The sequence below is a fragment of the Phalacrocorax carbo genome, chromosome 2, assembly GCF_963921805.1.
Source record: "Phalacrocorax carbo chromosome 2, bPhaCar2.1, whole genome shotgun sequence".
Taxonomy (NCBI): Eukaryota; Metazoa; Chordata; class Aves; order Suliformes; family Phalacrocoracidae; genus Phalacrocorax; species Phalacrocorax carbo.
In genome coordinates, this window is record NC_087514.1 from 125,384,633 (window position 1) to 125,400,414 (window position 15,782).

General features: G+C 41.7%; 1 protein-coding gene across 3 annotated transcripts in view; it reads right to left on the minus strand.

The window, feature by feature from the left end:
* Nucleotides 1-15,782, minus strand: part of RARB (retinoic acid receptor beta) — a 337,858-nt gene that overhangs the window by 160,035 nt on the left and 162,041 nt on the right. The window lies entirely within an intron of this gene.

Consider the following 15,782-nt stretch of genomic DNA (forward strand, 5'->3'; position numbering starts at 1 on the left):
AATATGTTTCCCACACCACCCTGTCACAGGAAGTGCAGAAAGTATTTGCTTTTTCTTTCTTCTGAATGTATGAAGTCTATTATTTAGGTAATTATGCTAGGAACTATACCAAGTAAATGTTTTCCTCTTCTCTCTATTGATGTGAGACAAGGCTCAAGACTGACGATAATTCTATAGCCTTGCTATACAAGCAATGTAAATCTCACTGATGGATATTTTGCACGATCTCCGATTCAAAACAGTCTCGAAAAAGACAATTCCTTAAAGCCCTTTCTTCCCTAAACCCCAACTACTGCAGAAGCAAATGAGAAGCAATTCTTTCCTTGAGCAAACTTCCACGCCACCAGCCATAAGGTGTGCTGGGCAATAGGCGCAGGATCTCCCCTAATAATCCATCTGCTGTGTAAAAATAGCTGTTGGTGGCAACAAGGACAGGAGGATGAGAAGGAGGAGATGCGGGGCAGTGGTACAAACTCTGATGTCCTACTTGCGGAGACCATAAGGAGAACCAGGACACCAACCTCTTACAGGGCTGGAGTAAAAGCACACTTTGTGCACCACATCGTTGGAGCTGACAGGCATTTCCATTGCATCGCTATAGGACTTCGCACCACGTACCATATTAAAATTGACTTTCTCAGGGACTACAGCCCTGTTGCCTTTTCTCAGTAGGGACACGTCTTCTGCAGTCACTACAGATACGGATCTTTTTGAATGCACAGTTTTAGAGAGAACATCAAAAGGCACGGTTATATCCAAATATTAAATTTCATCTTGTACAGTGTAGCTCACCTACAAAGATGAACATACACAAAGATCACCATAGGAAAGGACCTCTACAAGGACTACCTTTAGCAGGCAGACCTAAAACAACAGGAAATTTGTAAAAAATAATTTTTGAAAAAAATTATTAAAAAAATAAGTTGTCTTTTAATTTCTGTGGGTAAGTCAAATATCCCATCTCTGTGTCAATAAGCACAGACTTCTTTGGCTCCATACCAATTCCTATGCTTTTTAGCCAATGAATATTTAAAAGTTTAACACAACTTCAGTAGGAGTTAAGCACAAATGGAAATACCATATACCTAGAGAACTCTGCCAGAAAACATCTGCTAAAATCCCCTATTTAAACTTAGGCCTGTGACATGCCAGGTTACTACTGCAATCAAAGTAGCGGGGAATGCAGGAGAAAACAGCAAGCTTTGGTGCCTTCCCTACCAGCCCTCCAATATATCTGTGAAATATACCTCCTTCTCAAGGGCTGCAGCCTTCCCTCCTAACATTCGATTTTAATCTGCAGAGGAAAATAATCTTCCTACCTCAGAAAAAACAAGCTCTTTTGCCTTTCTCCAAGTGAAAGATTTCTCTAAATATGACCCAAATTGCCAAGTAATTTTGCTTCAACCAAAACTGAAACTTTCAGCAAATCAACCCTTTGCAATTTGCAATCAATCTTAACACCACTATGGTGCCTGGAGAACTAGTTTGCACATATAGATATATACACCGGACAACGCAGTAGCAAATGCAATTTGGTTAAAACCCGGTCAGAGGTTTCAGACTCAGGATTTACAGAAAAGCGTTCCTGCCGCACAGTCCCATACGGCTCTCCAGGCTGCCTGGTTTGGCTTGAAGTGAGGCAGCTCGTAGTGCTAGCCAAGGAAATACTATCACTCAAAGACAGCGAAACATCCACAGAAAGAACACATTGTGTATGATTGTACTATAGAAAAGTACCTCTCGTCAAAACTGTTAAAGAAAAATCAGAATTGCTCAATAAAATATTTTGTACTACTAATAAAGGAGTAAACCAAACAAACACTAACTCTTCTACAACTTCAGGAGAGCATGTAATGTTAACTTTAAACAAAAAGCCAAACAATTTCAATCCTCAGGCTTTAAACACACTATTCACATAATTTCCTATACAAAATTTAAATCCATCAGTATTCCAACATTTCCCTAAATTAATAAGCTATACTATTCTAGCAAAGTCTGTTCAAACAATAGAAAAACAGAAAGCAAGTGGTATCAATTAGATACTAGCTAAAAGTATGGATGAGTATTAAAAATCTAAAAAGTATCTAGATGTTAAGACTTTAGAAAAATATTCATATAAAATACCTATGACTACAGTCTTTGAGGAAAAATAATGTGTTAAGCCAAGTACATATGGAAGCATCTAAAATTACAAGCTGTATTCCAACTCCTGGTTATTCAGTAGCTAATCTGCACTGGAAGAAGGTAACTAAATACAAATGAATTGTTAAGAAAAACACCCAGTATTTGCTCGAATATTTAACAGCTGGAACAGCTGGCCTGCATTAGTGAACAATGAAATTCAGTGTGCAGTCAGGTAGTGAGGAGAGAAAGCTCCCTGAACAAAGCCATAACAGAAGGAAATAAAATAATAAGTATTTATAACAATATTTTTTTTCTTATTTTTAACCGGCTATTAAATCTCACACTGAATGTCCTATTTCACAAATACAAACAAACCAAATCCACATTCCTAGAAGCCAGTTTCTTTAAGCCTGCTTTTTAAAGGTGAATGACTCTTTAATTTTATTTTATAGTCACAAGATAAAATGGGATTTCTTTGATTTTATTTTTTTTTTTTTAATTGTAATTGAGTATGTTGGATTCCCAATACTGGAAGGATGCTGAAGTTTCTACATGCCTCTATTTCTTTAAAAGTATATGAAATCGCAGGAACTTTTTCAATCACCCCTTATCTATACTGGCTGCCGTCGCTGTAAGCGAGAGGCTTATCTTGGATATTGAACCAGCACACTTTTATTGAAATGGTGTGAACCTGCTCTGACGCGCTCTGAAATATATGAAAGCGCGGTATAAGCACCGAGGCCCGGACCAACTCCCGAGGGACGCGGGACTGCAATATGCAAAGGTGTCTCTGGATGAGGAGCTGTTGGCTCAGCGGTGGAGTGCAGTGGGAACAAGGCAAACCATTTTTCATCTTTCTGTTTCTGGTCTCCACAAGCTCATGGATCATCTCCCCATCAGATAACAGCAAGTGAGATCCAATCCACCTAATTTAGACCGACTCTCTTGCATGGGAATAATACACACAAGTATTATCCTTTAACTCCTGCTTAAACGTTAGTTGCCTAATGGCAATTCCATTTGCAAACTTTCAAAAGCACCTTTTTCTTTCCAGCACAGGGGACTCGAGTGCTTATTTTACAAGGGCTGCACCACTAGAACCTAAAACATAGATAAAAGTTAGGTGGTCTGGGCCCCATCTGTTCTCCCCTCTTGGCTTGACTGGGATTATTTTCTGATCTGCAGTGCTATTTTTCTCTGAACCTCCTGCTCCTGGGAGATGGCCTGGATGGTCCTTCCACCTCCAACTTCTGCCTCCAGCTGTTATGTTTCTCTGATTCACTGAAACATTTTCTGCAGTGAATGACTTTTCTGGTATCGATATCATCGCAATGGCCAGCCGCCCTAACACCAGGGTGGTGAGTACAGGGTAAACGTCTCCATAGACTGAACGTCAATCAATCAATCAGACTGACCAGGTACAGTCCCAACAGAAATTTCTTAGAAGAAGCCAATGTTTCATCAGGATGACTGAAACCTTGGAAAACACAGCAATATGGAAGACACTGTTGAGTTCAGGCAGTCGATGCCATGCCAAAACACCCGTCAGAGCTGCTCCAGCTCCTCAGGTGGGATTCCTTTATGTTCAGGCACTGACTTGCCTTGCCAAGTATTTTGAATGTGATCTACATACCTCAGAAAAGATCCCAAACTTTGCAAGTTAAGCCAAACCACAAGCCCAGCCAAAGCCTCCACCTGCACAAAATGTTTATTTTTAGCAGCTGCAGACTTAAGGGAGCCCAGCAAAAAATTTGACCTGCAGCTGCTCATCATGCCAATGCTGTGTCAACAAATGGCAGGCTGGCAGTGAAAACATTAAACGTAGCACTATCTGATTTACTCAATGCTTCCTAATCAGAAAGCAAAAAAACATGGGCACACACAGGAGACCCAGATTTGGAAGCAGACTCCCATTCATCCCTTTGAGAAAGACCTGGCCCACACAGCCTTAGATGCGGTGGTGATTTTCTTCTTGGCCAACTCCATCTGTGCCCATTCTTGAATTAAGTTGTTTGTGTACTATTTTTCAAAGGAAGCAGGTGCTTAACAACAGTTATCTCATTACACTTTTTTCACTGGAGATCACAGGGGGTGAAGGAAAATGAAGCAAAACACTGCAAAAGTGTGGATGCAACTCATACCTACGAACTCTCCTTACTCCAGCCTCGGATGCAGTGAAACACCGTGGGTGCACTGGTGAGATGCTGTGACCGAGCAGCACTGCTAATGATACTGAAGGAGAGGGTGAGCAGCAAACACACTGGGGAGTTAAGGATCACCCAGCATCCCTCCCCGCCCTCCTTGGCCATGCAATGGCCCAGGGATATTTCTGCTATGCCAGGGCAAGGCAGGAGGGCGGCAACGGCGTTTCTCAGTGGGAACACAGCACTGGCATGCGAGGAAGGAAAAGATGGGGAACAGGAGAGTCCCTGTGCTCGAGTCAGGGCAAAGGGTTGAGAGAAGACAAGACTCCGTGGCTCTGATCCATCCCATTTCTGTACAGCTGAGACACCCTGAGCCGGCACTAGTCTCATCTTTTCTCAGGCCAGAGGTCGGGAGAAACAAGTTCACGTGGAAACAAAACCTTGGGTTGAGCCCATCTTGCACACAGGACCTTGCACTACACCTAACCCAAATGCAGCAGTACTGACCTTGCCCAAACCCCAGTAAGGTCTAGAAAGGCTCCCATTGATCCCGTGGGCTGAGTCAGCCGTCGCAGCACTCCCACCAGCTCAGCTCTTGGAGCGGCTCAGGGATAGTCACCTCCTGTTCCCGGAGCAAGAGTGTGATGGAGAGGTGAAATATTTGATTTCAGGTAATGGAGAGGTCTTCAGCTGCTCTCTTTTTTTTTTCCAACATCCTTGCCAGATTATTCACAGCTAAATTTAAATGGTGAACAGTTTCACAGGTGAAACAAATACAAGGCCAGGCTGCATGCCACCTTGTTACCTTTGCTGCATTGGCTAAGTGAGGCGTTTTTTTAATTCTGCTGCACTGACTGATGATGCAAGTGCAACCCTGACAGTGTCAGACGCACGCTTGCCCAAATGCCAAGAAAACTCGTGGTCTGAGGGTTAAATGCCAGCTTTTCTCCTGGCTGAGAAAAACCTCACTGTGCAGAGAGCAAGGATGACATGCAACCTCCACATAACCCGACCCCTCTGGGCATATACCTTCAACAGACAGCTAAAAAAAAAAATAATAAAATTTTAAAGCTTTTTATCTGATAGACAAGTTATTATATACCAAAAGAAGGGAAACATCAGACAGAAAATCCTGAACACTGCTGACTACCCACAAATCCCATTAAAAAACAAAAAAGCCAAGAGAACAATGGAACTCTTCACCCTTAATCCTGGTTTTATACATATGTTGTAATTAAAGATAAACTGAATTTCAAAGCCATTTGGAATAAAAGAGCAGCTCAAGAAGCAGAATGATAGAGAGATCCATATATAAAACTAGAGGTATGTATAAACCTCAGTTATATTAATACCTAGTCTGCTTAATGCCAGCATAACATAATCACCAGCAGGTGAATGGCACGTTACACAAAACTGAATAAGTTTTTGTAAATTTGGTAAAGAATTGGTACTTCAGAGGAAACATAACAGTGGCCTGACGGGAAAAAAGGATCCTTCCTCCACCCATTAACTCCAAAAGAAAATTGGGAAGAGCCTTCCCTGGAAAACAAGAGAGCTCTTTGAAATCCACTGTAATGTTTTGTTTTCCAAACATCTGGTGAAGGTGTTTTTGGCCACCAGACTGCAGGCCTGATTTTGGCCAACCTCTGTTGGCAGCCGATGAAATAATCGGTAAATTTTATTATCCTTTCCAGGATTAGAGGAGGGAGAGGTGGCAAGAAGAGATGCTCTGGCTGAATGCAGGGGAAGAATTTTTCCGCAGGATGCCAGGCAGGCAGTGGAGTAGGTCCCCCAACAGCAGTCGTACAAACCTCACCCCTGTGCAGGGCTGGGCTGGAAAAAGCTGGGAGTGACTTGGGCTGATCTCAGAGCTGGCCCTGCTTCCAGCAGGGCACCCATGCAAAGCCCTCCCAGAGTCCCATCCCACCCAAGATACGGGGTGATGCCACGTCCTGCATGGGGCTGGTGTCCACAGAGCAGTGCTTGGGATGCCTGGGTTTAGTTTCAAGCTCTGCCACAAATTCCACCCGTTACCCTGGGCAGGGAAACCCAATCCCCGCACTTCCCTTCTCCATTACTTCTGCTCTTCCTGTTTGTCCGTCTCCTCCGATTAAATGTTGAACCCTAAGAGCAGGGGCCGTGTGTTCATATGGCGTTTCGAGCAGGGTGCCTTGATAGGATTTGGCACATTCGTGTGCAGTGAAATAAATCAATCAATAGTCAGAAAAGTTACGTTACAGCACAGCATGGGCAGAGATGTCTGTTACAGGGTCCACCTTTAGTTTCTTGATTTGTTTCCAAGAACCTTAAGGATAATTTTGCTTAAGTACATAATGAAAGATTAGCGCTAAAGCTGTAATAAACATGAAAATGAAGTTATGCCACACAATGAATAGTCATTTTTGTCCCCCTCCTGGTAAAAGTTTATTATGCACAAAAGCTTCTGGAGGCATGGGTAGCTTTTAAAATGCCTAGGCACCTAATTCTGGTTTCACTGCTGCACAAAGGAGTGGGCTTGGGAATCCCTCTGCAAGACCACAAAAAAATCATGTCAGTTGTTACTGGAAACAAAAAAAAAAAGAAATGGGAAATGTAGAAATTTATTTATGCACTGAAAAAACTGCTCCCATTTGTTTCAGCAGAGGTACTGTACAGCGAGAATGAACTGTGCTTGCTGCCTTTTTCGGCTGTCAGTGGCTCACCAGCACCATACTGCACCTTACCCAACTGCCTGGTGCTGAGCCCTACACCCTTGGATCCTTCTAAATAACCACAGACATCGTTTCGGTGTAAACTGTCCACCGCCCCATGAGTGGGAGACACTGGCATGGCAGGAAACCTGCTGGAATTGACGGTGAAAAATGTTCCAGTACTGAACAGCAAAGCCATAGACTCTCTAAAACTAGCTGTTACAGCGTCTATATTTTAATTTTAATGGCAAATCTTATGGAACAGACATGTTGGAAGAGCAATAAATAATAAGTTATTGTACCCGATCTTTCATTTCTGAATAGTTAAGGAGATTAATGTACTTGCCTGCATTACTACTCTGAAACGAAACCCCAGGCAGAGTACCTTCCCCACTACCGTTGACATACCAAGCCGTGGCCATGCTCTGCCACGTGCCTCCGCAATACATGCCCCAGCTTCTTGTTTGGACTGTCTTCTCTAAATAAAAGTTAGATCAATAAATAAATTTAATTAGCACATTAGAATAGTCATTATTGGGTCTTTCACTTAATGGGGGAAATCAAACAACTTCAAAAGAGATTTGCTCAATTAACACAAGTCTTTATAATGGCACTGGAATAAGGGCGTATTACAGATCTAAATAGCCTAGACTGCAATTTCTCTCCAGATCTTACTGGCATGCTCCTGACAGCCATACTATCATTAGAGGGACCTGTCTGCACTTCCATGATATCCCTAATCCCATTTTGAATACTTAATAACTACAGCGACTGGGAATCTGTGCACCATACTTCAGATATAATTCCTGTAACAAGGAAGGGGTGGCTGTGTCGCTGCAGCCTACTGTAGTTTCTGTTCCCACTCAAACTTCTCAGCATCTTCCCTGTGGAAACCTGGCTTTGTCATGGAGTTACCCATAGCTGCAGACCCTGAAATGCAATTCATCAGCACAGAGCAAATTTAACACTGGGTTACATGCTTCCCCTTTGTGCCTACAGCTGAACCTGCAGCCCTGCCTGGCCACATGCTGCATGTATGTATAGCACAGAGAACAACCTTCAAATTAAGGAAATTCAGCAGAAGTAACATTAATCTCTTCACTGTGTGTGTGTGTGTGTGTGTGTGTGTGTGTGTGTGTGTGTGTGTGTGTATATTTTTAAAGTATCTAATAGAATATTTTACAAGAGAAAATCAACAAAGTTGTTCTTCAGAGCAGTCACCCCCACTGGGTCTCAAACCAAATCCCAGGAAAAAAATGTTGACAAAAGCATAAACCAGAGTTTTACTTCTGGCAAAAACACTTGAGATTTTCCTTTAAAAGACAAGCAAAATTACCTACACATGACCAAGATGCTGCAAGCCTTTCTCATTAGGATACTAGCTGAAAAACAGTCAATAAAAAATTCTCATGTCTTCAATTTGTCTTGTCTTTTTTGATAAAGAAAACCTTTCTGTCAAAAAGGAGAAAAAACCCCAACAACAGCATTTTCCCAGGCCTGCAACAAAGTAGAATTTTAAAATTGTTGGGGGAAACATAAAAAGCTTTATTGGAGTTTTCAACACCCATGACCTCATGCATAAGCAAAGGCAGAAGTCTGCAGCGACAGCAATTCTGTGCAACATGCTGGTTCTTCTTTTAATATACGAATGAAATGCCTAATGCCAGTGCTCACTAGGGGTTGTGTTCAGCAAAAAATATGCAGTTCTACTAGCTGTTACCTTTCAACATACATAGATATGTATGAAAAAAAATGGTGTAACTGTAAGAGAAATACAACAGGCATCTTTCATCTTAACTTACTGTTAATTAAGCCGCTTATATAATTTATTTCTTGGTAATTTTACAAAGAACCTAAGCAACTGTGAACTTGGTTCAAACGTGAAAAAAAACCAAACCCTTTCTTTGAAGGTTTCTACAAAATTCTACTGCACGTGCACAGAAGAAATAACCTTGTCAGTACAAAATGCCTTAAAGGAATCTCCCATCAAAACCACAGAGAGGATGTAGACTGTTGACTGAAGAGATCAGTGCAGTCTCTGGAGACAGTATCAAAGGCAAAGACTCTAAGCAACAGCAGATTTAGCAGATCTCTCACTTCCATCTCTTCACACCAGGATGCCAGCCATCTCAAGAGACTTGCTCACATCAAACAGAAGGAACGATCAGTGATAGGCTCAAAATTAAGATTACATGATTTCACAAAAGACCAGGGTGCTTCTGAGAGCTAAATACACGGCTGAATTTTGAACGAGGAACACGCCGAATGCTGACAGCATCCTGCTTGTCTCCATCAGCAGCTTCGATGGGAGTGACGGCAGAGCTCCACACACGCAGCATTGAGGATGCTCACCGGCACCGGCTGACTCCTGCTTACACATGCACCCTCGCTTAGTACTTCTCCAGGTAAATATGCAAACCAAGAGGGTCTTGACATCATTTAAAAGAATGAGGAAGACACAAATTCAAGAGACATTATGAGAAAGGCGTGGATGGCTGGACAGAAGGCGCTACGGAGTTTGGGGCAGTGAAGGAAGAGATGCCAAGAGATCACACTAATAGTAAAAGAGGGAGCTGCAGTTCCTTCTGAAGATGGACCATGCCATAACAGCAACTCTGGAAATGTAGATTCTTGATAACGTTAAAGAATATTTCCTACTTCTTAAAGACAATCTACATGCCATCATTTGGCAGATGTTAAATTTAAAATCTTTAAAGTTAGGACTTAGTGGTTTTAAATATTTACTCAAAATACAGCTTGTTTTAAAGCAAAACCTGCTCTTGCACTGCACAGGGGTGCTGTACTCCAGCAATTGAAAATCTGTTGGCTTTTTCTTTTTTTTTTTCCATAGGACTAGCAGCATTGTCCTAGCTCTAGGTCACAACCAGCAATATGTATTTTCTAAGATAAAAATGCTAGCTTTCCTCTTCCATGATTGCATGATGCACTGATTAAACGTTTGTTCTCTAGAACTGGAAATGTTATTTTGCATCAGGAAATCATAGAGGTTTTGATTTGTTTTGGCTTTCGTTTGCAGTTTGTCTCTCTGAAAAATGATACAGGAAGAACCAAAATGTACCTTCCTTACACTGTACATGAAGATAAGGTCTATCAAAAATCTCTTCACTTGTGATGGATAACCTTACACAGCAGGAACAAATACATAAATAGCAATACTCTGAAACTGCCTCCTATTCACATATGCAAATGCCTGAAACTTAGACATGTTTATGCTGTCTGGAACAGCACAGAATGAAAATGGCAACAGAACCCACCCCAACCCTACCGGGAAATTCTGGGTCAGCTGCTGGAGAACCATCCTGTGCCACCAGACAGTGCTCGGCAATGCTCCCCCCATGCAGGGAGTGCTACCTTATTGACAGGGGAGTGGGGAAGGAAAAGAAAAAGAAACACAAAAGGAAAAAAATAAAACAATAAAGAAAAAGAGAAAGTCTGTTCTTTCACAAGGCTGGAAATCTCACCATTGCTTGCAGACCCTCATGAAGCTCCCAACTTCTCTCCTGGTGAGAAGCTCTGCACAAGCGGGAATGCCTTCCAAACACAACGCTAATAGCAATGTTTTTTAAACTTAAGCCTTTCTCTGCCTCAGTTCCCCAGCTGTAACATGGAGACAATTATAGCACTCACTACACTGAAGAATTCTGAAAATAAAAGCATATATATTTGAGGCTACCAGACAAGATACGCTAAGGTTGACCGTCCCACAAAGGCCTTAGGAAAATTAGTTACATCTCAGAGAAAGTTTTCAATAACATGCAATAAATACTTTTCATCTATGATCAGGGAGTTAAATCCTAATATTTCACCGTGCTCAGAAGTATTTTTATAACTCCTTTGATTCCTGGCTTTTCAAATACGCCTCTTTTTTTCTCAATTGTTTCCTCCAGGCAAAAATACTCCCCAGGTGAAGCAAAAACATGACATCAAATAGAAACCAAAATAGCAGGGAACGCTGGTGTACAGAGTAGTTATTGTGCTAGCTGTAACACCCCAATGCAAGAGCTTCACAAAGGATTTTATATTCATATTATCACAGGACTTATCGCAGACAAAGATACACGCCAAGGCATGATATAAATGAATGCCTGCTACTGCGTTACAACAAGGCTGAATTTTCCCCTGGAGTCCGTGATTGATTAATTCCTGTAACTTTGGTACCTGAAAGACAGGAGATTTTTCTTGGTTGTAAAGAGCCTTATAAGATATACTTAAACGGATTATGTTGATACCTTTCATGGTGTAACCCTAATGATAATTTAATTGAAAAAGTGCTTTAAGCCATAATAGCAGAGACGACAGGATTTCCTTTTTTCACTTTGACAATTACGGGCCAGTTCAGAACTGCTCTCAAAATAAGGAGGACAAATTTCCAATCAACTTAAAAGAATGTGTCAAATTCTGCGTTAGTTTTCCTCAAGCCAAATACAGAAATGTACTGGCATCAAAGTCCAGAGGTTTTCTCATCTCTATTCCCAGATCTCTCCTTTTTCATCATGGAAAACACTCTATGTTTACCCATGGGCAAGTGTGCTCATTACTGTATCACCTTACACATACCAGTTTTGTTATTTGCTCCTTGGAGCGAATAGCTCCCCAGCGATTGAGAAGCCAGCGGGCAAGGCTCCATCACTCTTACCTGGGGTCCCCTAGACTTCCTCCAATCCTATCTTTTACTGCTTCACACACATTTTTTGAGAAGCCATCAGGTTTATAAGATTGAGAGCATCATGCCACTAATGAACTTATGGCTCATTATCATCACACGTATTGGGACCACTGCTTCACAGACATTCTGCTAATAGAGACAGAGTAAAATGATTGGTGTTTTTTTTTTAATACTATCATTTTCCTTTCCATACCTGTCCTGCTGATTTATATACTTCTCACAGTCAGTCTGCAAGGTGTGTATGAACCAGGATATGTGCTAAAGCTGCCTCTGCAGAGACGGTGCTGTCAGGAGGGTGCGGCAGGACGCGATAGGGGTTTGTCCGTAATCCCATCCTGTTTCCCAGGCTTCAGGGGGAAGCTGCAGAGAGCTGAAAAAGCTGGTTTTCTGCCAATATTTTAAGAGGGCAAGCAGGATGAGCTACGTATTTATAGATCAGCTAACCTGGTATTGATTTCAGGCAAAATAATGTAAAAGCTGTTACAAAAGTGATCAGTAAGGAATTAAGGGATGGTAGCATAACTAATGGAAATCAACACAATATTGTGGAAAAGAAGTCTTATCCCATAAAGCTTGGTATCATTACAAGTATGGCTGGCAACACTATTGGAGAAATAATACGCTTAGACTACTGTCAGGCATTTGAATTAGTTTTACATGACATTCCAATTAAATATTATCAGTGGACATAATCAATGGAGAAGAAAACAGATCAAAAGCTGGCTGATCTATCCCAAAAAGTAATTGTAAATGGGAAACTATCAGCAATTACAGACATTTCTAAGGCAATTTTCTACGGATTTGGTCTCAATCCAAGGTTGCTCAAATTCTGTCAGTAACTGGGGGGTAAAGTAATACACTAACAATATTATACAATAATATTGTATTATTATACAATAATAATACACTAACGATATTACTGACAAAGGTTTCTGAAAGAACAGTACTAGATAAGTAAACACCAGACCAGATCAGTTCCAGAGAGTAAACCACAATAATTGATAAAGTAGGCTCCACTTCAAATAACCAGCCTCCCAGTATCACCTCATTTCAGCTTCACACATGTAAAAATAAAAACATAAGTCACCCACAAAGGACACAGGATGCACTTGAAAGGCTGGGACAAAGGAATTTACGGTTGCTGTGGCTGACCAGTTCAACATATAATTACCACACAATCCAGCCACAGAGAAAAACATCTTTCACACACGGAAACTGGAGTAGAAAGTTGATACTAGGGACTGTAAATAATGCTACCAAAGCATTTATTGCATACCAAAACTTCTAGAACTGACTTTTTCAAAAGGAGGTTGACCAGTTGGAAATTACTCAGAAAAAAGCCAACACAATGAGTTGCGCCTTGGGTACTCTGCCATATTCTGAAACAAAAAAGACAAAAAAGAAAACAAAGAAGCAAACAAAACGCAACCAACCAACCAGCAAAACCTGAGACCTGAATCTAGGTCTCAGTTTGCTGAGGAGGAGAAGGAGAAATTGGAAACACCATCCAGAGGAAGAATACCAGAAGTGCAGTGAGGAACGCTCAAGTGGATGAACTCACCAATGAAGGAAAAGGGACACAAATAGACAAACTCTACTTCTCACCCCTTCTCTAATATTGGTCTTTTTATCCAACCACTTTCCATGGCCTAGAACCTGAAGAACAGAAGGAGTGAAGAGGAGGAAGAGAAGGCACTGGGAAGTACAAAGCAACATGTACTAAGATACGATGCAGCTAACCAGGCATTAGCACTGATCCTACAAACAGCAGGGCGCTGTTGGTGCCCCTCCGATAAGGGGGAAAGCTTTCTTCCCAGCTATTCGACAACCCTTTGCCTAAGGCATCAACATACTCTTCAGCCACAGAATTCAATTCCTATCCATAATGAGGACAAAAACTATGTACATGCGTGCACTGACTGGCAAGGAAGCTCAGAGCAGTTTGTACCCTCAACTTCCTTTTCCAGAAAATGTATTTGTAATATTAAGCAATTCTTTTTTTTTTTGTGAAAACCCTGTAATTTATTTTGCCTTCCAAGGGACAGACTCAGCACCCCCTAGGCAGGAAGGGTCCAGAGATTCAGGGGAGTTATCGTCTAGCCATAGTCAGGCTTTGGTCACCCAGTAAAGCTGCTCTTCACACCTGATTCAACCACAAGGACCTAGATCTTGACCACCTTTCTGTGTGTTGCTCCTCACCCATGACTGATCATTTACCACCCTCAACCACCATGGTAGTAGTGCTTCTCCCTTTGCTTCACAAACATTCTGTGAAACAAAATACATAGCAAAAATAATACAAAGTATTATTTAGTCCCTTAAAAACTAGATAGCTCCAAAGGATATCCAAAGGATATACATCCTTTTCAGCCTATCACCTAAACATTTAATGGGTACCATTGACTTGCTCAGATAATTGTTCAGTCTTTCCTTGTGGTCCCTTGCAGGTGCACCACATTTGATTTTGTGAATCGAGGAAGGAAAGGATGAGTTAAGCCCAAGAGAATCACAATAGGCATTACAAAGCCATAACATAAATGGGCCGGCCCTGACTTCAGCTTTTCAAACAGTTCCACATTCCTAAAGACATCCTGAATACATGAGCATTGTATGACTCTTCTGTTCTTTTTATGCACCCAAAATGTCTTTCTATGGCATAACTTTAATTGGCAAACACTTGCATTCTCAGGCCTCTTCATTCATTGGCCTTTCATGCACCCCTCCCATATTTTCTCATTTTCATTGCTGCACATCCCCTTTGTGGATACACAGCCCTCTTCCACAGCTGTGGAAAAACAAGTTACTTCATTTCTTAACATACCACTGATGTGCTTATCACCCATGATTCTGACAGTAAAATGGAGGCATAGAAAACAGCATGATGAGTAACACATTAGGGGATGAAAGAGAAGCATTTAGAAAAACTTACATAAGAAAAGGGGACAGAAAAAGACAATGTTAGATCTAGACATGATATGAACAGAATGAATATGCCCACAGGGCATCTGAAGATGCAAGCAGTCTTTAAAGCTCTCATCTTCATTCCCAACAAACTGGAGGTAGCAGCTGGAGAATGCAGAAAGCCTACGGATAACCACACCACTGTTAATTTTGCCATTAGCGTGTCCTGCCACCAGAGTCTGGAATTCAGCTTGCAGATCTACTGACTATTTGCCACTGAACATGTCCCACCTTCCTCCTCCCTGACCTCGTGGCTGCAGGATCCCATCCCCTCATGCCAGCCTTGGTGTTCATCTGACCTTGGCAATCAATACAGCAATTTAGGGATCTAAACTGGCAGAAAACATTTAATTTTTAATATCTCTTATTTTTGGTAGCCTAGCTTTCCACTGTTTTAATTCTCTGAACTAGCTCCCCAAGGATGAGAGGGGCACTAAAGGAAGGGACAGGGCTGGAGCAGCACCAGCGCTCCCAGCAGCCACCAGCCTAGTTACGACCAGAGCCACAGCATAAAACCTCACCCTTGCTTAGCACAACACCCTCTTTTCTAACAGTATCACATTCATTACCTTACAGAGAGCATCTTCTGAATGAGGACACGCTACATTTTTGAGTGATCAGTCAAACCCAAACAATCAATTACATCTTTTGTCAAAACTGTTTACTCTTTCACACTGTGCTGGAGTCATTAAGAACAAACACCGAGCAGGACTAGTTATTTATCCTCCTCCTCTTGCCCTGAAAGGGAATTAATCTTAAACTTTCTGTTTAATGATCTCAATAAAGGTTCACTGTAAATGACAGCAGGCTGCACTGACAAATATTTAAAAACAGAAGGGCCTCTGAACGACAGAGTTTAGCAACACACAACTGCTCCTCAACACGCCCATCAAGTGACGCGGAACCTCCGTGGAAGGCAAGGTTAAAAATGTGCTGTCCACTGCTTGAGCACTACAGAAAACATGCTGCAATTAGCAGCCTCTAGAGATTCATTCAGGCTGAGAAAGAAAGATAAAAGTGAAAGGAGCGGATTCAGAAGCAATTCTTAAAACTGCTGGCTGACCCACTTTACATTCTCTCAGCGTTTACGAAGCAAATGCAATCCTGTGGTCAAAGAAAGGTAATTAATGAACCTGCCCTATCCATCCGCAGTCCCTCTCAGGAAACCAGCCAGCA